Raw genomic sequence first — 22518 nt, forward strand, 5'->3', positions numbered from 1 at the left:
TGTACCTGAGGGCAAGCCACAAGAAGACCACGTGCTGTCCCAGCTTGCATTGTTTCCTACTTATCACTACATGGGTGTGAGATCTCGACTTGCAGTGATTCCTTTTGCCTGGGAAGGAAAGCACGGGACAGAGTGGATGAGCATATGTGTCAGTGCATGAAGAGCCCATTCTCTTGCTGGGTGTGTGGGAGATGGAAGGAATGTAATCCAGAAAAGGTACCTGACTGAGGGTGTACTTGAGCATGATGAGTTAGTGACTGTGGGCATGTGGCTTATGATGGCAACTGTGTAAATGTGCAGGAGCACAGGCACAGCCAGCTGGCTCAGGACTGGCAAGTACTGGTGTGTGATTGGCAGATTTGTGGATAGGGAATTACAGAATGAAGGCTTCTGGTCTCCTGTGCAGTCAATCACTTGACTGTGGTGTTAACTCCCCGAGCCCTTCCTACAATGGAGACAGCAGCAGGAGAGTTGTGCTTCCCCGTCTCTGCTAAGAGCAAAACCAGAAACCCCAGTAAGACTGAATGTCCTCACAAAGCTTGTCCCCAGACTGTGCGATCATGGATCAGAGAGTTTCCCTGACTTCTGAGTTGTCCTGGCATCAGGGAATGGAGTGGTGGTAATTGCAGTGATAAGACTCCTGAGTTGACAAGGAGTCATAGGGGCCCCAGTGTATTGGTCCTGCGTCTGTACATGAGTAATCTTTGCTCATGTCAGCACTCTGGCTGAATCCGTGACTTGCTTAGGCACTTATACCTTGTAGGTTGGCCAATGTGTGTGGGCCTGTCTTGTTCTCTTCAGGAGCGGAGCTCTTCTCAGAAAATTGGCCCAGTGCGCCCAGTGAAGTCCAGGAGACCCTCTAGCAATAGCCACTGACTGCACACCCTCATCTTGTGGCTGCCCTTACAAATGCCTTTGCCTCTCCATGTCTGGATATACTTACCAGAACGCTGTCTGGGTCTCACCAACATCTCTGCATGAAAGCTCATCCCACAGAGACACCCTGGTCATATCCCTCATTTCCAGAAGATCCCATATCAGGGAGATGCTCCCTGCAGCTGATGTTTGCATTTACTGCCAAGACCCTGGCCTGCTCTCAGACACCATGCCTGTTCTTTCACCCGTCCAAAACCCAGCTGTGCAACCACTAGTCCCACTGCCTGAGGGAGGTGCTGCCTTTAAAAGTGGTAGGGGACCAGCAGCCTCTCAGACTGTTGTTCTTGGCAGTGTGTAGGACGCCGGGAGTGGGATGTATTTGGGAGAGCTTTGTCTATTGTCGTTAGTCTCTGCTGGGAGGCTGTGTGCTTCGATGTTAGCAGGACTCCTCTGTCAGTTGTGCTCAGCTCTCACCCTTCCCACAATCAATCAGTGAGGGTTTGCCTGAGGAAAGAACAACCAAACACCCGGAGTTTCACCCTTTAACATTCCTGCCTTGTCTTTTTGATGAAAGCTCTCAAAGGTGAATGTGTTAGAAGGGTTTTGAAAAGACACTTTCTCATCACGGTTTGTGGTTGTCAAACATGGGTCAACTCTGTGCACTTGGCCTCTCCTTCCAACCTGCATTTATTGGTGTTTTCACCAACAGCGAACACAGCCTCTGCTGCTTTGCCTGCAGTCAGCACATGAGCTGCTATCTGTCCAACTTCAGCTACAAGTGAACTGGAGTTTGGTGCTAAATGCTGGCCTTGTAGCAGGTTCCTGAGTCCACCAGCCCTTTCTTGGGACTGACAAATGGGGGATTAAAGCTGAGGCCAGAGATGCAAAACTGATAAGCAACATTCAGCTCCCATAATATGAACAAGTATGTTGTAGCCTCATAGCATCTCCCATCCTAAAGGTGCTCTTGTGCCAGCAGTCATTTAATCTGGCATTTAAATGTACCGTCCTTGGGTTGGCTGGAGGTGGAACATGTGGCAGTCAGGGTAAAAGATATTACCATGCAAAACTATGGAAGAATTTAGAGTGTGAAGTGAACAAGCTTTTTTCATATCCAGCTGAAGAAAAAGCCAGAGAGCACGTTAGTCCAGGCTAAATATCATAGCCTTTACCTACCACATCCAGTGAACTTTAATGATGGCAAGTGGTTGGCATATGGATTTGCAGATCAAGATTGTGTAGTTAGTGCACTCCCAAATTCTCTACCTCCTTTCTGCTGCCAGTGATGCAGGAGGATGGGGAGTAAGAATTGCAGTCAGTTCATCACAAGTTGTCTCTGCCACTCCTTCCTCCTCATGGGGAGGACTCCTCACACTTTTCCCCTGCTCCAGTGTGGGGTCCCTCCAAAGGGAAATGGTCCTCCATTAACATCTCCAATCTGAGTCCTTCCCACAGGCTACAGTTCTTCACAAACTGCTCCAGCATGGGTCCTTTCCACATGTTCTTCAGGAACGGACTGTTCCAGCATGAGTCCCCTATGGTGCTGCAAATCCTGTGAGCAAACCTGCTCCAGTATGGGCTCCTCTCACCATGGGGCCACAGGTCCTGCCAGGAGCCTGCTCCAGTTTCGGGGAGCACAGACTCCTTCAAGTACATCCACCTGCTTCTGCATGGAGTCCTCCATGGGCTGCAGGTGGATATCTGCTCCACTGTTAAATAACACAGGCTGCAGGGGGACAGCCTGCTTCACCATGGTCTTCACCATGGGCTGCAGGGGGATCTCTGTTCTGGTGTCTGGAGCACCTCCTTTCCTGCCTTCAGTGACCTTGGTGTCTGCAGAAATTTATTTTCACTCTTCAGCCCAGTTGGTTTGTTTTTTTCCCCTCTTAAATATGTTATCCCAGAGGTGCTACCACTGCTGCTGATGGGCTTGGTTTTGGCCAGCGGTGGGTCTGTCTTGGAACCAGACAGCATTGACTCTGTCGGACATAGGGAAAGCTTCAAGAAGTTTCTCACAGTAGTGACCCCTGTAACCATCTCCTACAAACCTTACAATGCAAACCCAATACAAGAGGACAGAAATTTCCTGTTCCTTGGCTCCTCTTTAGAGGCAAGAGCTTGAGGCTGGCTCCTGCCCCTGCAGTCCAAGTCTCCATCTCACCTAGGGGATGTGCTTGTCCTGGGTGATGGAGAAAGAGGGAGGGAGGCTGAGGAAAGCAAAGGGAAAGGAAAAATAAAAGGAAAGGAGCATGTCCCTCACCTTTTGAGAGTAAATTCCAAACCCCATCATGGTTCTAAACAGACTTGTAATGTCTAAATGCTTCTGAAGTGCAGTCTCTGCTTTTTGTTTTGCAGGTCACTCAGGTGCTGTGGCAAGTGAGCTGTTGCTGCTGGTACAATGAAGACTTCCCCCTTGCTCCTGCCGCTGGCCACTGGCTCCCGCTGGCCTGGGGCTGACCCTCTGTCAGCACCATTGAGGTCCCTTCAGAATGGGGTCATCCTCCTTCCTCCAGCAGTTGCTCAAGCTCTGTCCAAGACTGCAAAAGAGCTGGACAGTGAGAGATTAAAATTTGTAATGAATTAATTACCCCTCTGGGAAAAATTATCCCTTCCAAGCATCTTACAGGTGATAGTGATGTCCCCTAGCATCTCACTCCATAAGGTATCACTAGGACCTTTCAGCTGATAAGAAGATCTACTAGTGGAGTAGCAGCTCTACTGAAAAGGAGCAGGAAGGGGTTATGGGGCACCCCAGGTAAACATGAGTTCACAGTGCCCCATTCTGGGATACATCAAGAGGAGTGTGGCTGGTGAGGTTACTTGTTCTCCTCTTCTGCTTAGTGCTGGTGAGTCTACACCTGAAACAGTATCCTGTTTTGGTTCTCTCAGTTCAAGAGGGATGCTGAAAAACTGGATTGGGTCCGGTGTAGGGCATGTGACGTGGCCAGGACCTACTGCCCATAGCCTTCGACGGAGATGGGCTTGTTTAGTCTGGCAAGGAAGAAGCAAAAGGATAGGCTGATAATGGCTGGTGACTCTTTGAAAGGGAATTAGAGAGGCAGTAGTACCAGTGCCAGACAATTTAGCAATGACCGATTGTCATGGCCACAAGTTGCAACTTGGTTAGTTAGAGCACAGGGATGAACATCTTCACCAGGGGGTGGTGCAGAGCTAGGATATGTCACCCACAGAGAAACTCCATCTTGGGGGGCTTCAAGGACCAGGCCAGCCAAAGTGTGGTTCAGCTGTTTTCCTGTTGGCAAGTCTCCCTCGGAGCGGGATGGCAGACAGAGGGATGCCCCATGAATCCACACAGCCTCAGCATGGAGCAGGCAGGGGCTGGCTCACACTGGTGTGGAGTCAGTTCTGTGGGTGAGGTTGGCCATGAGTTTCGCCCTTCCCAGCTCTCCCCCTGTGTTAATGTCTGCGCTCAGCCATGGGATAACATCCCTGCCCAGGGCTCATCTTTGCTCTGAAGCCCAGGCCAGAGCTTGCTAGCTGTTTTCGTTTGGTTTGGTTGCAGAGCCAGGACTGTGAGCCTGCCTGCCCTCACAAATGCCAGTCTGGGTATCTCTCTTTGCAGTTTTAATTGGCAAGATGCCTCTCAGGTCCCTCTTGGACAGAGCCTGCACGTCACCATGCCTTCCTGAAAAGAGGCGATGTGGGCCTTCCCAGGGTCCTGCTGTGGCTACCTCAGGCTTTAAACAGTCTTTAAACCAAGAGTAAATTCTACTCACATCTAGCTGAAGGTTTCTTGAGCAGGCTGGAGGGATGCTAAGTGACCTCTCTGTGATGGGAACCAGGCCCTAGAGAGACAGTACTGAGCTTTTGCTCGGCTGAAGGCTTTCAGCCACCACGAGGTGGTGGGAGCTTCCCCATGGCAGCTTGGAAAGCTGCTGCCTCTTCTCCATGGGGTAGCAATCCGAATGTCTGTCTCCTGCTGGGATCAGTGCCGTGCGTGCGCCTGCAGCTGTGCCTGAGGGAGCCCTGGGCAGGACATGGCTGCACGCTCACTGCATGCCTCCCGTCAATTCTGCCATACGTTTGGTTGCACCGGCCTCCCCAGGAGTCCCTGTGCAGCTCAAGGTGACTTCATCAAAGGGTAATCGCCTTTCTGGGTTAGCTTGCGTGACCTGGAGATCATCCTTCTGCTTGCTACCCTCTGTCACACTCTGGATCAGCCACAGTGTCAGATCACAGGCTGCTCTTTGCGCTGCTTCCCTCTTGAGTTGCTTGCTGGTAACCCACGTACTTTGATTTCTGATGGTGTGGTAAAAACTATTCACTCAGATTCTAAAAGCAGTGTGGAGCAGGGAGAAGCTTTGGTATTTTATTATTTTCTTTAATGTTTTTTAAATTCACTTTTTAACTTATTTTACGTTATTTTTATTTGATTCTGATTCTTATTTTTTTTTTGCTGAGGCTGCTATTCTGTACAAATATGAGCATAAATAACACTCATAAAGCCTCTTCCTATAACCGGAGCACTGCAAAGAAGGGAACAAGAATTAGGGCTGACCTAGCAGGACGTGACTCCATGTAAAATGCATGTTATCTGCTGCTGGTGGATTGCAGCCCTGCAGCTCTGGGCTCAGCATGGATGTAAGCAGCCATCTCCCCAGAGTGGCTGCCCTGTAAGTCCACACTCTCCTCTCAGGCCACACCCTAAGACCACCTCTACCTTTAATAAAGGAAAGATGGAAGAGATTACTAAATGCTAGCTAATAAACAAAGCAGCATGCATGAGGGCTGGTAATACCATATTGCTTTTATGGAAAGTGTGAAAAACAGTAATCATGACCATTGTCATTACTGTCTTGCCCTTCACCATCCCTAAACTATCCATCATGCCAGCAACACTGAAAGGAAAACCCAGTGATATAAGATGCAAATAGCACCGGGCAGCCAGTGCTGTGGCTGCCCGTGCTGCGCTCAGTCTGTGCTGGGACTGCGGTTGCTCCTCCACATCATGAGCCCATCAAACAAATCAGAGCAGAGCCAGAGCTGGGGCACCCTGTCAGCGTAGCCACTGGCAGAAGGGGGCATGGAAATAGCTGCTCTGCAACATCTGGCATGGTGAATTGAGCAATGAGGTGATGTGGGCTGAGGTTTTACTTTGGGGTGTCACTGCACCTAAAATGCGTGTGAGCCAGTGAGCCTCGGAAGAGGGTGGAGTGGGGGAAGCAGACCATCTGCTGCGGGGCGGAAAGTCAGCTGCAAGTGTGGTGCTGCTGGTAACTGCATGGTAGGCTGAACAGGCAGTTGCATGGGAGAAAAGTTTCTCCCTGCAGAAATCATACTTGACTGTACACAGAGAATAAGAGTTAGGAAAGTTGGGAAAGGGGATGGAGAGCTATGCAGGCTATGCACAGACCTGTTCCTCCCTGGTTTACACGGTTCACACAACTCTAGTCTGGAGCCTTGCTCCGTGGTCCAACTCTTGGGATCTCCATCCCAGGTCTTCTTCCCCTGGTTTCCTTTGGTTGCGGTGTTTGTACCCTCTGCCAAGCAGCCCCAGACTAGACACTGGACCCTGGGGAGATCCCATTGGAGGCCAGAGGTCTGCAAAGTTGCTCAGATGCTCCCATGCTGTGTATCCTGTGCCCAGCAGCCCCTGAATTTTACTATGGAAGCAGTTGCTCTTATGATATGACCCCTCCTTCTGGAGCCTCCTGATGGTGCCTGAATGGGAAGTCCCACCTCAATGACACGGGTGGCTCTGGCTGTACTGTGGAAGCTCCCTCTGCAGCCTGTCTTCTGCTGGGAAGGTTTATTTGCTATATTGTGCTACTGGGGAAAAAATCATGACTACACAAGCAGAGAGCAAGCGGCAGAGCACAGCATTGGTTGTTATTATTGGCAGTTACCCCCTTCACTCGCTTAGCATCCTACAGATGCTGGAGCATGGCTGCTGAAATGAAACATTGTTAAACCTGGGATATAAATCACAGGCGTCTATGGGTTGCTGCGTGAAGGCTTCCCCTTGTTCAGCCTCGTCATGCTGGCCCTGTAGCAGGGATGGTTTCTGCCCATGGACCCTGCTGGGCTGGGCCATGCTCTGCGTCCTGCGTGGCCCCATGCAAACGTGTCCTGAGGCAGCAGCGACTGAATAGAACCCACAGAATGGCTCCATGCCTCTTTCTTCCCTGCCTTTCCCTCCAGGCTGGGCTCCCACACTGCTCTGCTGCAGCTGCAGCTGGTCCCCCTTCTCTCGTTGTTGGAGGGAACTTCAGGAGGGGGCATCTCCTGGGAGAGAGCTATTTAGGACTGCAGTGGTACACATTGATAAGAAAAAACAAGGAAAACTTAAAGAAAGGCTTTGGGAATGGTCCAAAGCAAACTGCTGCATCACAGTCCCCCTCAGATGGTTTCTGCATGATGCCAGGATGATCATGGGCTTGCACCAGGATGTGACTGAGGCACCCAGGTCGGTTAGAAGCACAGTATGATGGTGCTGCCTTCCTACCTTGGATCCAAGGCACAGATGTGGAGTGGCAATTAGGGGCAGGAGAGAGGCTTGCCAGGCTGCCCAGCTCTGGAAATGAGTGGCACTGCTATCTCTGGAGCTGCCCATCACAAAAAGGAACTGTACACCACAAATGCCAAAGGTTGGGACTGTCTTTGGATAGCTGAGTCCAGGTTGCTTGCTCACACTCCCCAGCTCTCGTACGTCCCTATGCCCCTCTTTCTTGTCTTGCTCTTATTCTTATAAGATCCTGGCAGGCCAGCAGAACCGTGTCTGCAGTAGACAGGGACACCCCACTGCTGTCTACACAGCCCTGGGCCCTTCCAGGTACATGCCGGGATGGGAAGCACCGTGACCCACCAGACCAATCCCCACAGGGGTAGGTCCCCATCACTGTTTGGCTCAGACCATGATTTTTTTCCCTGTGTAGCAGGTTTTTGGGGCCAGTCATGCCTGGGGACACCCAGCTGGTCCCCTTCTGGCAGAAACAAAGACAATTACCTCACTGCAAAGCGCAACGAGCCCCACTGATCTCCCTGGCCAGCTGGCTGCTGAGACACTTACCTGAAATTAGCTGCGGCCAGTGCATCGCAGAGGTGAACGTGATTGCGATTATGAATGCACTTCTTGTTTGTCTTTTCAGTGCCGAAATCCTGTCAGTGAGGAGAAGCGATAATAACATGCTATTAAGTTCTTTCTCGATAATGTAATTCAGGAGTCAGGAGGCAGTTTGGTCATTTATGCCTTTGAAAAGCTCAGAATAATTTTCAGTGTCATTATCTTCCATTTTAAAGAGCCTGTCTCAAACATCAATACTGAGAGCCTCTCTTCTTGCTGCCTCACCCTTGCTTATGTGGTTTTCTCCCACCTTTTGTTCCTGTTTTCTCTGAGCTTTCAGGGATTTGGGGTTTGTTTCCAGCAACTCATACACCCTGAAACACACACCACACCCAATCCTTTCTTGTTCCCTTTCTTTTTTCATAATGGATTTGGGAATTCACTGGTATTTTATTTAACACCTCTAAGACGGTGTTGGTGAAACAGCAGCTCATGAAGCTGGGAAACATCACTTGGGCCTCAGTAGCAGCAGTAGGAGGGTGAATGTGATGTGGATTCAGGTCCCCAGGGAAGGAGGAGGACTGTAGGGGCTGGCGGTAGTGCACATCGTCTTTGGGGCCACTGGGCTTGTAGGGAGAGCTGCTCAGAAAGCCCAGCCACCCTCTGGAATGGGTCTGCATGGGGGCATCACACGCTGGAGATTCTGGTTGTGTTGCGATGCCCAAGGAGCGAGCTGTGCTGCCCAGGCCATGGTGCAGGTGTGGGGCTGGGGAGCCCATGCAGCCCAGCCACTGTGGCACAAGCAGCTCTGGACCACCACTCTCTCCATCTCTCCAGGCACGACTGCAGCTGATGAGTTATATGTGGAGCTTGATGCATCATTTCGTTCTTTGCTCATGCTTTTGTCAAGTGTGTGCTTCAGTGTAAGTGGTTAATGGATTTTTCTGCCCTGAAATAGCCCCCAGGATAGGGAGCAGAGAGGCTCCTTAGCAGATGCAACTTCAACACCAGCTTACACTGCAGGCATGAAAACAGACAGATGTCTCCAAGTGAATGCAGCAAAAATTACTATCCAGAACTGGGGCAGGAAAACAATCTGGCTCCTCTCCTGCATGCACAGAGCACGGATGAAGAGGAGAATTTTATTCATTGAATTAACTGGCAACAATCCCTGAAATGTCAGCCTTGGGTTTAAGTTCGTTTCTATGCTTGGAAAGCATCCTAGCCCTTCTGTTTTTTAAAAGGTAAGGTATATGTCTCCTTTCATTTTTTTTATGTGCGGCCCCTGCCAATGTTTCAGTGTGAATAGAAGGGATAACACCCTTCCTTTTGCTTCCTTCTTCCTTCAGAGGGGTAAATGGGCTCTCCCAAGCAGAGTACAGAAAATCTGCAGGGAGCAGGCAAGTGTTGCATCCATCATTAAGCCTGATTCGTATTGTTCAGAAGCTTCTAAGGGAACTGACGGGCTGTCATGTGCCAGCAAAGTCAGAGTGGAGTCATGCCATGACCTGGCATGAGCTTATTTGCACGGAGGGTGTGGGAAGACTTGCACAGAGAGCAGGCTCATTTGCCTTGCTCTGCCCAGAGGATGCAGGAGCATTAGTGGCACAGTGTGGCATCATTATGGAGCCAGCCCAGCACCATTACCATAGGGGATACAGTCTCCCTGGGACAGCTTTGACAAGGGATGAGGATGCTCTTTCTTTTGTGAGAGACAGAGAAGCCTTTTAAACACCTTTGGCAGTTCCAGATATCAATGCACTGTTCAGCACTAGCCAGTGATGCCAGGAAGGGAACCCACACGATAGCAGACCAGGTGCAATGGATGCATTTGCTTGCAGACAGCCGTGTCCTCAGTCTGTGCAGAGGCCAGTGGAAAAGAGACCTTCTGCTGATCCAGCCATGCTGGGCTCTGCCTTCATTGCCTGCTGACTCCCTTCTCCAAGTCCAGCTGCAAGTGCCCTTCTGAGTACGGAGGCAGGTTAAATGTGGTGGCCTAGTGTAATTACATGGTTTCTCCCATGAAGGTTTTCTGGTGCTTGATATTTTAGCTGTCATTGCAATCTCTCCTGCAACTGGGATGCTCAGAGGGTCCTCTCTCCTCTATCCACCAACCTATTTTCATTAAAATCTGTGTTTATTATCATTAAAGGGTTTTCATTGTCTCTGGGATCTCTATGCCTCTCTCTTGGTTGAAACTGGAGAAGGATTGAATAAAAGTTTGTCAGTACTGAACTTGTAGACAATCAGAGAGCCTAGTCCCTCCTCTCGGGGCAGTTTGATGGGATAGACTCTCTGCCCTTAAAAAAATGGCTAACAAGGGAAACATAAAGGAAAGAAGGGAAAGGAAAGAAGGGAAAGGAAAGAAGGGAAAGGAAAGATAGTGAAAAGCAGAGGAAACAAGACTTCTTAAATGGCTTGGTATATCAGCTAGATTTCCATTCACTCTGCCAGCAGCCTGGCCAGTTAGCCCTGCTTTCAGCAAGGAGCCTGCATCTCACTCTTTAGTCTCTCTTCTGGCATATTTCTCCCACTTGCAACCAGTTTCTCATTCTGATTCTTCTCCTCAGTTTCCGCTGCCCATGTGCTGTCACCTCATGGCACAGCTGGCTGGTGCTAGGGGCACAGAAAACAGGGTGCAGGAAGTGATTGACAACTGGACAGGGCATGCAGTTTTCCTTTGCTTTGTGCTTAAAGCATGAGGTAGGTGTTGCCCCATCTCAACTGCATGAGGCTGGTAGGGCCATGCCCAGCTGGCCAGAGCAGACTGCATAGTGCATCCACGTGCTGAGTTACTTCTCTCTTGCTTTTCTTGCTGGACCCTGTCTTCAAATCCCACTCTACAGTGATGTTTGGGTCACTCTTGGGTTGCTTCCCCAAGACATCTTGGTGGGCTGAAGGAGGCTTGGCTTTGGTTTGAGCCATAGATGCCAATATTGCTTATTGATGATTCTTATTGTAGAAGGATGTGGAGTGCATTTTAGATGACTCCAAAAGTTAGTATTTTTGTCTTAATTAGTGGCATAATTCATACCTCAGCTCAGGCTGGGTGAGTGGCTGGAACAGACACAGCAGCTAGGCTGGTGGCATTTCCACAGGGCCATGTGGAGAGCCAGGTCTGCAGTGGCATCACTAGGCCAGGAGGTGCCTTCCCACATGTGAGGATGGCCTGGGCTCTGTATGCAGAAAGGCTGTTAACGGGGAAAAGGAGATGCTGTGCTAATCACTGCAGGCTGTGGGAGCACCAGCTTTAGCAGGGAAGTCTGGCAGCACTGCAAGAACAGGTCTCAAGGCATCCTGCGTGCTCACAGGACACGTGGGCTCACAATGGGCACGATGTTCAGCTCCAGATCACTTTCTCATTTTCTTCAGATAATAACACTGCATAGGGTCCATAAGTCATCTGAAAACCATACCCAGCTCTTGGTAAGGAGAGTTTCTCTCTTGATTTAGAGGGCGATGTCTACAGTGTGAGAGCAAGCAAGGTGTCTCCTGACAGCTAATTAATTTCCGAGCTCTTCTTCCAGCCATCTCCTGAGGTTTGAGGCTATGGAGCTGCTAGTATGAGCGTGCATATGTGTGCTTATGTTGATATGTGCTTGTGCTGACTGGAACAGTGAACTCCAGCTCACGCTGTTTTTGCTCCTGGTGCACTGCCTTCTCCATGCTCCACTGGCCGTGCAGCCAGTGAGTCCTTCCAGAATGCGCGCCAAGAGACTGCATCAGACCCCTGGGTGGCAGCTGGCCATTTGCTTGATGGATTATCCAGTGCAAACACAAGACAGTCATCTTCAGAGGAACAGGTCCAAAGAACATGGCAGAGTTAATCGCTTTCAGCATGGACAGTGGTCAGAGAGGGAGACACTGGGCAACTCTAAGAGAGAGAAATATGGTTTGGAGGGGAAGAGGAAGCAAAAGGGAAAATAACAGCATAGAGCAGAAAGTCAAGAGATCTTACTTGTCTAGCAGGGACAGAAGAGGCCTCCACCAGGGCCCTCATTTTGTCATTGATTTCTCACATGTTGGATAGAAAACAGTTGCCTAGGATCTCTCTACAGTAGCACAGTGTAGCCTCTGCCCAGAAATGCAGGTCACATAGTTACAAACTGGAGAAGCAAGAGCAGAGAGTGCTGTTTACACTCTGTGCCCATTGCATCCATTGGGATGGCAGTGAGAAATGCTCAGGCGGGTGTTTTGTGCCTTTTTGATTCAAACAACAGGTTCTGCTGGAGATTACACTTAGAAGTAGGAGAATTTGACTTACAAAGGCAGCTCTGTGTTAATACTGTATTCACAGAAAGACATTTTTGAACTTCACATTACTTCAGGGAAGACATTCTGGGCTTCACACCAACCCAACTGCATGTTGGACAGAGAGTTTTGTCACTTTTCTGTACATCTTTAACTGAGTTGGTGAGTATATTTGCCATTATTACCAAATCTTAACAGGTTATCTCTAGGCTTCTACCAGCCTACACAGTATCTCGCTTTCCACAGAAATGCTTTAATATACGTGGATTAGAAGTGTTATAAGTGCTGAGTATTAATACCTCAGTTAGAAATTGTGTAACTAGTATCAAGAGGCAGGATATGTTCATGTCGCTAAAGCATGTGCCAATGGATGATCCTGCTATACATAGTCTTTCAAGTCATTTTTCTTATGTTTGGCCATGGAAGGGTATGACGAGACATGAGGGGGTTGTAAGTTTTGGGGAAGAGACAGGAGCACTAAAGAGAGAGAGCCTTATAAGCACCATTGTTCTGCTTTGGTCTTTTATTAATGTCAGTTCAAGAGGAAACCCACACCAGTCCTGATATGAGGTCCCCAACAGATCCTTTGCAAGTTCTTCGCCACCTCTGCTCCAGGGCTGCATGTGAAAAGAAAATATGTAGAATATTTTCAGGCACAAATCTCCTAGTTCTTCATTGCTGGAAGTACAAACCAACAACATGCCCTGGACATCTGGCATTATGCAGATAGAAGGGCATTGGTGTTGACTGAATGGAAAAAACTCATTAGAATATAGATACTAGATGTAATTGAAAGCCAACATTTCTAACATTTAACTGGAATCTTAATGGCCAGATTAGACCAATGCTCTATGCAGTCCAGACTGCAGCCTCCAAAAGTAATTTATCCTTGCAGGCTCAGGGAGAGGTGGAAAAGATACACAAATGGACAATACTTAAGTCTTGCCAACTGGAGAGGTTTCTTCTTAATTGATATATCTGTTTATAGCAGGTCTAAACTATGAATAAGAAAGTTTCTGTCTCTTCTGTTAACAGATCTAAATATATATATGCATGTGTTTATATATAATGCGGCCATGGCTGTTTTCAGTAATTACTGATGACCTTGAAAAATGTATCTTTATAACCAATACCAGGCACAGTGACTAACAATTGACTGTGTCTATCTATCTAGGTCCAGCCATTCTCTATAGCACAAGAGTGGGAAAGACTGCGTCACAGTGGTCAATGAGGTGTCCTGTGCAAGCCCCCCTAGTCCTATGAGTCATCTGGCTCTGTCACATCATCAGAACATCTTGGGCACTTGAGTTATGTGGGCTGGAATTGAATCACCAAGACCAGATGAGGCATTTCAGATCCCAAGACCAGTTCAGTCCCTCCGAAGATGGTTTTTAGAAGAACATTAGGGTTATGCTCCATCTTTAATATTAAATCAAACAATTAGTGTTTGGGTTTGGTTTTTTCCTACCCAAACTGATGCTGCCTGTGACTGTTGCATGGGTGCACTCTAATGCTAGGTTTTGTTACAAGGTAAGCTGGGCTTGGAGAACCTCTTCTTCCCCTCCCATACCTTAGCCTGGTTTACTTTGGTCTGTAGAGATGCCTGTCAGAAAGCCAGAGAAAAGACATTATTGGTCACTATGGAAGAAGAAATAGCTTGATGAGAGGAGGCGCTGGCTGTCATGGCTTTTGGAGAAAGATTCAAGAATGAGGGCTGCAACCATTTTGGTTGAAGAATTTGGAGAAGGCAGGGTGCAGGGCCTTGAGGTGAAAACAAATAGTCAGGAAATAAAGGTGGAAAACTCTTCCATTGTACAATGTCCCAGTATTCAGATGTGGGGTGGAAAAAGGTTGGCTCCTCCTATTGATCGCTACTTCCTAGTGGTCCTGCTGTGGTGGGGGAATGTGGAGGCTGCTGAGGTGCAGGATTTCTTCAGGATATCTGTGGTCCCAAGCTGAAAAAAGACGAGAAAACTCTTGGCGTGATTCAGAGAGCAGCCTTGCAGATATACCATATCTTCCTTTGGATGACAGGACATTTCTTGTCCCAGCCTTTCTGCCCTCTTCCTGAAGCTGCCACTGGAGAAGATGTCTGTGGGAAAACATGGCAGGGCCTGATCTACCTTTCTGCCTCGGGTGACCTCATGCCTCTGATTACCATGCAGTATTGACTACACATGCTTTTTTAAATACATAATTTGCAGTTTTCCTCTGCTAGTGAGATTGCCTGACAGTTCCCATTTCTTGAGAGGGGCAATTTTTCAGTAGGTAAAATACAACAGAAAAAAGAGCATCCTGATTCCAAGCACTTGTTAAAGGGTCTTAAAACCCCCAACCACAGCAGTCTCTGGGGCATAACATGACTCATTGTCTTTAACTGGTGTCTTTGATGACATTGCTGGTGACTAAATTTTTTTCCCAAGCAGCAGAAAGCTTAAGCCTTGATTTATAGCAAAGGCTGATATATTGATACCAGCAGTACTTCTCTTCTGCTCTTGTCAGGGTGTGGTACAGGTTGGTAAGGAGTCTGCTGGGCTGAGAGGAAGAGATACTTGAGGGGATGCTAGAAGCTGTCCTGCCATTACAGACAGGACAAAATATCAGGCCAACCAGCTTGCGCTCATAATAATCAGAAGCTCATTAAAGATTCTAATCAGGCAGAAATATTTTCCTGTCAACTCATTACAAATGGTAACGAACTTGCTGCTTTGGGTTGTGGCTGCTTTTTCTCTTACTGGAAGTAACCAGCGCGCCTGCTGAAGGCTTTGGTAGCTTGTTTGGGTGATATGGAGAAGAAAGAGAAGAAAAGGGCAGGGGACAGAACTAAGAGCAGAATTAAGACAGCCCCCAGGGAGGGGGCTGTCTTTTCTGGTGACCTGGAGCAAGGCAAGAATTTCCTGATTTCCTTGTCAGGGAAAAATCCAAAGGAAGGGTCCCTAAGGAAAGTCCTGATCCTGGCTTTTGATTGTGTGATTGTGCATAGAAAGTCTCCTTGGACTTCTTTGCAAGCCTGACATTGAGTATGTGTGGGGACCTTCATCCTATGTTGAGTGTAGGTTTTGGGCCTGGGATGGTGTGTGAGGGCAACTGAAGACAGGTGGGAGAAGGTGTGAGGAAAGCAAAGCAGTGCTGAGACTTTCAGAGGGTACTGTATTCTGTGAGGGTATTCACTGGCCTGTTTTCCTTCTCATCCTATATCATTGAGGGGAGTTTTGACTTTGTGCACCGATGCTTTACTCACACAGGCTGAAAATATTGCTGCCTGCTGGCTCATCAGCACCTCTATTTTGTTCCCTGGACTTCGGAGGGATTTTGCCACATGTGGAGAAGCTTGTAGTAGAAATGTGTCTGGGAGAGTCAAAACATAAAACATGTTTTATTAAGCAGGAATCGACACTTTTGCTGAGGCTAATACTAGGTCTTACTGACTGACCAATGCTACCGAGGCTATTGACCCTGAGAAGCTGCTCTCAAATATGGAGATTTGTGGCAGACTATATTTATTACAAAGATAACCCACGTTCTTGTTAATCCCCCCTATGTCAGCTACTCAATAACTTCACAGATTCCTCTGGATCTGATAAAGCCATCTGTCTGCTGAGACAAACATCCTCCTCTCCTACCATCAGTGGCAAATTTTGTCATCAAGGTAGAAGCAAAGAACTTTCATAAAGTGACAGAAATTCATCTTAAAACTGTTCTGGGAGAGAGACATAGTTCTGCAAATTCACCATCTGCTTTACTATCAAAAAGCTAAGTAACAGCTTTTGCTTGTGCAGACCCTTCGAAGCAGTCTTGATTTTTTCAGATTGTGTAGAAAACCCATGCTGTGTCCATCCTTCCTTCCTCGGGCTCCTCTGTGCTTGATGCTGTGTGGCCACTGGGACCAGAGACGCTGCAACAAATTGGATGGGTATTTCTCTTACCTGCAAGGAGCCTCTAGAAACCTGAGAAACAAGAAAAGTCAGAGGAGCACTATCCAAGATGGAAGGAGTATAAGCAAAGCTAGGAGGCTGCTATTCAAGAAGAGTTTGCAAAAAGAAGCTAGAAAAGCAACCTTGGGCTCTATGGCTGTTTCTCTCTTCCTGCAGAGTCAAGGTATAGAACCTGAGAAGCATCTGCTGGATGCTATTAACACATTGTGGCGTGTCTCTCTGGGCTGTGTAACCTTCCCAGTAGCCTTTGTTGAAGGCTGAATAGGTACAGCTGTAGACAGACAGGACTAAAAGCACATTGTCTACATTTTCACTATTTTTCCATCTGTCTTCCCAGCTCACAACATGTAAGACAAAAGCCTCTTGGGAGTTAAAAAAGTGCTATTCTGACATGGTATCTGGGTACTGGCTAGTGTGACAAGGTTTCAAAGGGAAAGACACATGGAGTCTGTGCTGGGACGTTAAATTAGATTTACTTTAATTTGGACAAAAGAATGTTAAGTACAAAAAGTAAAACACACAAGTAATCAGCATCTGAGGTTGCAGGAAGCAATTCCTTTAGCAACTCCAGAGTGAGCTTGCTGGGTTTAAGATTCTTGGGTGTGTTCTTAGTTCTTTTGCTTCTGGCAGTCTTCCAGCTGCTATCTCTATGCTACACTGCTTCACACCTGGATTGACCTGCCTTTACAATGTGTCCTTGACATCCAGTCAAGGTGGTTTTGAAGCAGAAACACTTGTATTAATACTCTGGTAAGAAACCTGAGGCTCTCTTTCTAGTACTAGTAATAACGAGTTTTTATCCTTCACTAATGTGGCTGTGCCTTCATGATCCCTTCTGAGCCCCTTCAGAGTCCCTGGATGTACATACCCGCTTTGGAAATCCTTGTTTGCAATGCTGGATACACACGTTGGAGCAAATGCAGTGGAGAGGTGCTAACAGGGCTGGTGTCCAGCCTGAGTCTGGTGAAGGGCCTGAAGTCTAGGAACCAAAACAAACTTTCTGGTAGCACTCCTGCCCCTTGCCCTTATTCTCCAGCTACTTTTCCCTATGAACAGCGTCATTTTTCCACCCAAGTGTGAGGAGGTAGAGAGTTCGGTGGAGTGACAACAGAAGCCTTGTGAGTGTTACAGGATTTAGCTAGAAAGACCTCTGATATTCGTACTGTGTTACAGGATTTAGCCAGGAAGATCTCTGATACTCGTACTAATTCCCCTCTGCCTGATCTGGAGGGTACCCAAGGACTCATGCGGCCAATCTGTGCAGATCTGGGCTGCTGTACAGCCCTTCCAGCAGGCAGCCTGCAGAGGGTGTGGAAAGAAGCATGATGAGTAATTATGTGCAGTGTTACAACATAGCTACACAGGGAGGTTTAAATGGCTCTTTCCAGCTATTGTCTGATTGCTGTTGTGTTAACAGGAGCGAGGATCCTCTCTCTTGGCATTCAAACTCCCTTCACCCACGTGCACACTGCAGATTTAAGCATTGAGCTAATTTTGCTGCCAATTTTGCAGTCTTCTACCTTCACTGTCATCTCTATCCATCCTTTCCAAAACAGTGTCATGTGTGCTATCCATCCACCACAGTTCCTTACCTCCTATTCAGGATGTTGGCATTGGGGCATGCACAGTTTTTGTAGCAGCAGGTACAACAAGAGAAAGCCACAGAAAATGCACATTGGTTCAGTTTCATTAATGCACTTGGCTTTAATATAGGTGAGACTTGAAGCCAATGACCTATATCAGGCTACAGAGATGCTTCAAATGCATGGAGTTCTTTAGGCTTTTAACTTCAGAACAGTTACTACTGCACACTTTTTTCCCCCATCTTTGGTGTTTTTTCTCCAGTATGGTCCCTAAAAGGGACTTGAAGGAAAAACTAGGGCTACACTTCGGACTATTACCGTACCAATATATGCAATGTTTCCTTTCACTTCTCTGGGAAAAGGGAGGGAAAAAAAATGGTGTAAGTTGGTAAGATAGCCTAGCTTGGTTTCTGTATTAAAATCCTCTCTTTCCTGAAGAATTATAATAACCTTTTCTAGCATAAGTCACTGACTGCACGTAATGCACATCCACTTCATAACCTGTGAGTGGCTTCTCTCCCATTAGCTGAGCCATGTAACCAGCCTTTGCTTCAGATCTTGTGGTATGGGTGAGTAACCTGGAATTGACCTGCCTACCTAGAACTAGGGTCCAGATCAGGAGGGAAAGACAGGATTAATACTATAATAAGTCAAAGAACAACCCCTGAATGGTTAGCATAGAGCCTGGAGCTGGGCACTGGGTTGGGAAGACCATAGAATCACAGGGAAGAATCAATGTGGTTTTAGGTAAATCCATCTTAACACAGATCTAAGGAAGAGAAATTGGGTTGGGATTTTTTTTTTCTGGAGGACTAAAAGAGAATGTGCAGCTTTGGAGACAGCCAAGATCATATGGTGTGGAAGTAAACACCTATTTTCGTTACAAAAAGGTTGAATAGTTCATCCCAGACTTCTAGTCTCCTGGCAACAGGGAAGAACAGACCATACTGGGACCACTATTTTAATCAACCTAATTGCAGGTCCTTTCTCTCCTATCCCAGCAATCAGCCTCCCAGGAGATGGAAAATCCTTTTGAGCACGTCATCTAAAGGACTTGGAGACTCTCTAGCCTGCCACACTGTAGTTACATGTTGCTCAGATCAGCACAGTGCCCTTGTTTCATATTTCTTGCCTGGAAACGAAGCATTACATTTAGGGGTTTGCATTTTTTTCCTAGTTCTATTCAAATGAATTTGATGCTCTCACTTTGCTAAAAAATTTCTAGTTGGATCTTATCTCAAAATAATAACTGACCTATTTCGTTGACTACCTCTCTGCCTGTCCATGATGTTCATAAGGTCTCTCTACCTTTTGCTCCTCTCTGTTCTCTAGAAGTGCTCTTTTTGGCTATGCAGACATGCAAAAAAATACATGTTTTGTGTACAAACATATGATGATGAGAAACATCAACTCTGATCATGAGAAACATCAACTCTGATCATGAGAAACATCATCTATTTTCAGCCTTCTTTAAAAAAAACACCACACCTATTCTAATACTTTGTCAGGGGAGTTAGTTCATCCCTCACTATCTCAAACTCCTGGACTTCCGCAGCCACCTGCGCTGCCCTTCCAGCATGGGCAATGAGAGAAATCAGCCCTAGAATTGAATGGAAAAGCATTGCACAGTGGGGAATTCTAGCATCTGGGATAATAACACAAACAAACTTGGAAGTGCATGGCTACACAGACAAACTGGTGTAAAGGCTGGGGTGAAGGTGCTTCAGTTCAGTATAATATGATTTTTGTGCTTAGTGTGAAGGAACCAGGACACCTCTTTGCCCCTTGCTCTGTTTTACTGTCTCTATCTGTTGACCCTAGAAGACAAAAATCACACAGTTTTGTGCTTTTCTCCTTGAAACTGTATACACAGTACTCCGTGAACAAAAGCCATTGTTATACCTTGCTGCCCTGTGACAGTGATACAATGCTAGTCCCAGTATCAGCTGGGAGGGCACATTAGGTGCTTCTCCTTCTTGCTTCCTCTTCTTTAGAGCAGTTAGGACTGAAAACAGTTAGGACGACGTTTCTGCCCTTTTTTTTTTCTGGTTACATTTTCTTCCACATTTTTTCAAAGGATTGACCTCATATCTATCCTTATCAGACAGGTAACCTGAACTGCACGCTCACAATGGCTCTTCCAGGGCCACGACTAGAAAGCCTCTTCTCCCAGGCATGAGAAGAGACTTCTGCTTCCACAGGTGATGCTGCAGCACCTCTTGCCCACAGGTGTCCTGCCCAGGAAATGGGTAAGACTCAGCACTGAGAAAAGCAGTGGCTGGAGGTTCATGGTGCCCATGGGTGTGTGGGCATCACACCACGCCAGATGTGCTGGGAGCACTGGTTGCCCAGGGAAGTTTTTCTGACCCTTTGTGAATGTGCTCTGAAGCACTGTTCAGTATCTTGAGCTCTTCTGTGGACCTTGATTGAGGCAATTTGGCAGGCACTGGGGGAGGCTAAGGAAATTCTTACTTTCTGTCCACACTCTGGTCTGGTGCTGTAGCCCAGCAAAGGCCTGTCTGTCAGTCAGGAGCAGCATGCAGTCTTCCTGGAGGTACTAAATAAAACACCTGGTGCTGCTGCTCAATAGCTCCTCAATTCTCATTGTATTGTTGTTACAGGAATCATACTTTCTTTCTTCATTTGTATATTTGCCCTCTCTACCCCTTTTCTTTTTAAAAAATCCACTGAGCAATTAGATTTGCAAATGAACGGTCAGGAAAGTGACAACAAAAGGGAGCTGGAGCTGAGGAGCGCAGGTATAATTACTGTAATTAACTCAAGCAGCAGGGGCACAGCCAGCAATGGGAGCATCGCTCAGAGATGCCGTGGGCGAGAGATGGGAGAGGAAGGATGGCCAGCTGCACAGATTCCGCTCCGCCCTGTGGTCCCCGCTGCCCTCCTGAGTGTGTTGGGAAGAAAGGCGTAGTTGTGCCCTGCCCCTGCAGCAGAGCTGCTTGGACAGGCTGCAGGGACCCACAGCTCCTTAGACAAGATGCATTGGCAGTCTGCTCTGTCTCAAACCAAAATTACTCCACGGTCTTCCTGAGCGCCCCCTAAAGCTTTGCCCAAGAGCCCCTGTTCCCTGTCGGTCCCGGGAGCAGGAGGTGCTCAGCGCAGGGCAGGATCAGCCTTTTGCCAGGCAGACAGGGCCCAACCATAGAGAGGAAAAACCTGTAGCAGATGAGACCTTGCAGGAAGAGCTGGAACAACTGGGCCCAGAGGACAGCTTCTCTCAAAAGCTCTTTAGCATCAAAATACATTACACCTCGACTTTGCTAGGTGCTGGTCTGGGACTTTATGTTTGATCTAAGAAATGGCATTAATTATCCTCATTACTGGCAGACTGAATAAGGAGATGACCTCAATCTGGAGAGAATTGCCACGGATCCGTATGAACATAAATCTGTGGCATGTGACGGGGTGTTTCATGCAGTCCTGATTGTCTCAACACCAGAAAGTTTTATGATTTCTTAAAAAGAAAGGGATGTATCTTTGCTCTACTTCTTCTAATTATAGTCTTGTGGTCACTTTTTCTGCTTTTGGTAATACTACACATCCATAAGCTGTGTCTTTTTCAACTGGGAGCACTGCAGGGCACATTGTTCCCAGCATATGCTCCCTTTCCATTTCCAAGGGCTTACTTTGTCCTCCAGCAGGACAGTGTGGCGGCTGCCTGTGAAATGGGTCCTACAACAGTTCTAGGTCTTGGCAGAAGGGTTCTCCTAGTCTCATAGAGAGACAGGGGGTTGGTGTCAAATGCAAGTGTTGCTAACATTATTGGGTCATTCCTGTATTTGGAGTCTGAGGCTGATGTTAACCTTAGGGTTTCATAATCTTTTTTAGACATAAGCTTAGTGTAATGGGTGGGTGCATAGATTCAATGTATGAGGAGTTTCCAGATGAAAACAAAAAAAAAAACCCAACCAAGCAACCCCCAAACTCTTTGTTTTGAGGACTGCATAGACCAGCAAGCCTTGGGTGTAAACTCTTATCCTAGCCTGGGCTACTGAGTGGGGAAACCAAGTGCAGTGAGTTGCAGGGGTCTGTGTCTACGCATTCACCCCTAGGAACAGTTAAGCGGGCTTGTAATAGGAGGACTATGTTTTTGTTGCTGAAAGATTAATGTCCCAGGCTCTCTTCCACATAGGGTTGAGACAAACCCTATGTATCTGGCATATTTAGAAAACAGATCTGCTGGATCTGGGTAGGAACCCATGTGTGGTTTTGCTGTACTGTAAAAGCTTCAAAACGCTCCCTTTTCATTGTGGAAAATATCCGACAAAGGTGGAAAGGAGAGTTCTGTGAACAGCTTCTGTTTAAACTTGCTACTAATGATCAAAACAGCTATAGGAAATAGGACTGGAAGAGGCTTTGAGAGATGATCTATCTAGTCCATCTCCTTGCCCCAGGCATGTTCAGCTGCACCTCCTTTGCCCCTGACAATATTTTGACTGAGCTCTGGGCAATCTATTCCAGCACTTTCCTATTCTTAACAGATTAACCCAAATCTTCCACGCTGAAGCTGAATTTCTTGCCTCTTATTCACCATGGCCATGGAAAACAGATTATTCTTTTCCTTGTAGCAACTGTTCAGATATTTGAAAACTGTTACAGTGTCCTCCTCCAGTCATCTTTCCTTTATCTAGACATCCTCTATTCTGTCTGCTCTCATTGGCCATGGACCCTAAACCTTTGACCATTCTACTTCTTCTCTCCTGGGTTGTCTCTGTCTCAGAGTGGGACACTCTATACTGGATGTAATCCTCCAGGGAAAAACCTGCATCACAGGTCTGTCAGACTAGCCTTAGTGTCCTAATATGATACTTGCTTGTCCTGTGGTGATGAG

The sequence above is a fragment of the Phaenicophaeus curvirostris genome, chromosome 5 (assembly GCF_032191515.1).
Source record: "Phaenicophaeus curvirostris isolate KB17595 chromosome 5, BPBGC_Pcur_1.0, whole genome shotgun sequence".
In the NCBI taxonomy this organism is placed as follows: Eukaryota; Metazoa; Chordata; class Aves; order Cuculiformes; family Cuculidae; genus Phaenicophaeus; species Phaenicophaeus curvirostris.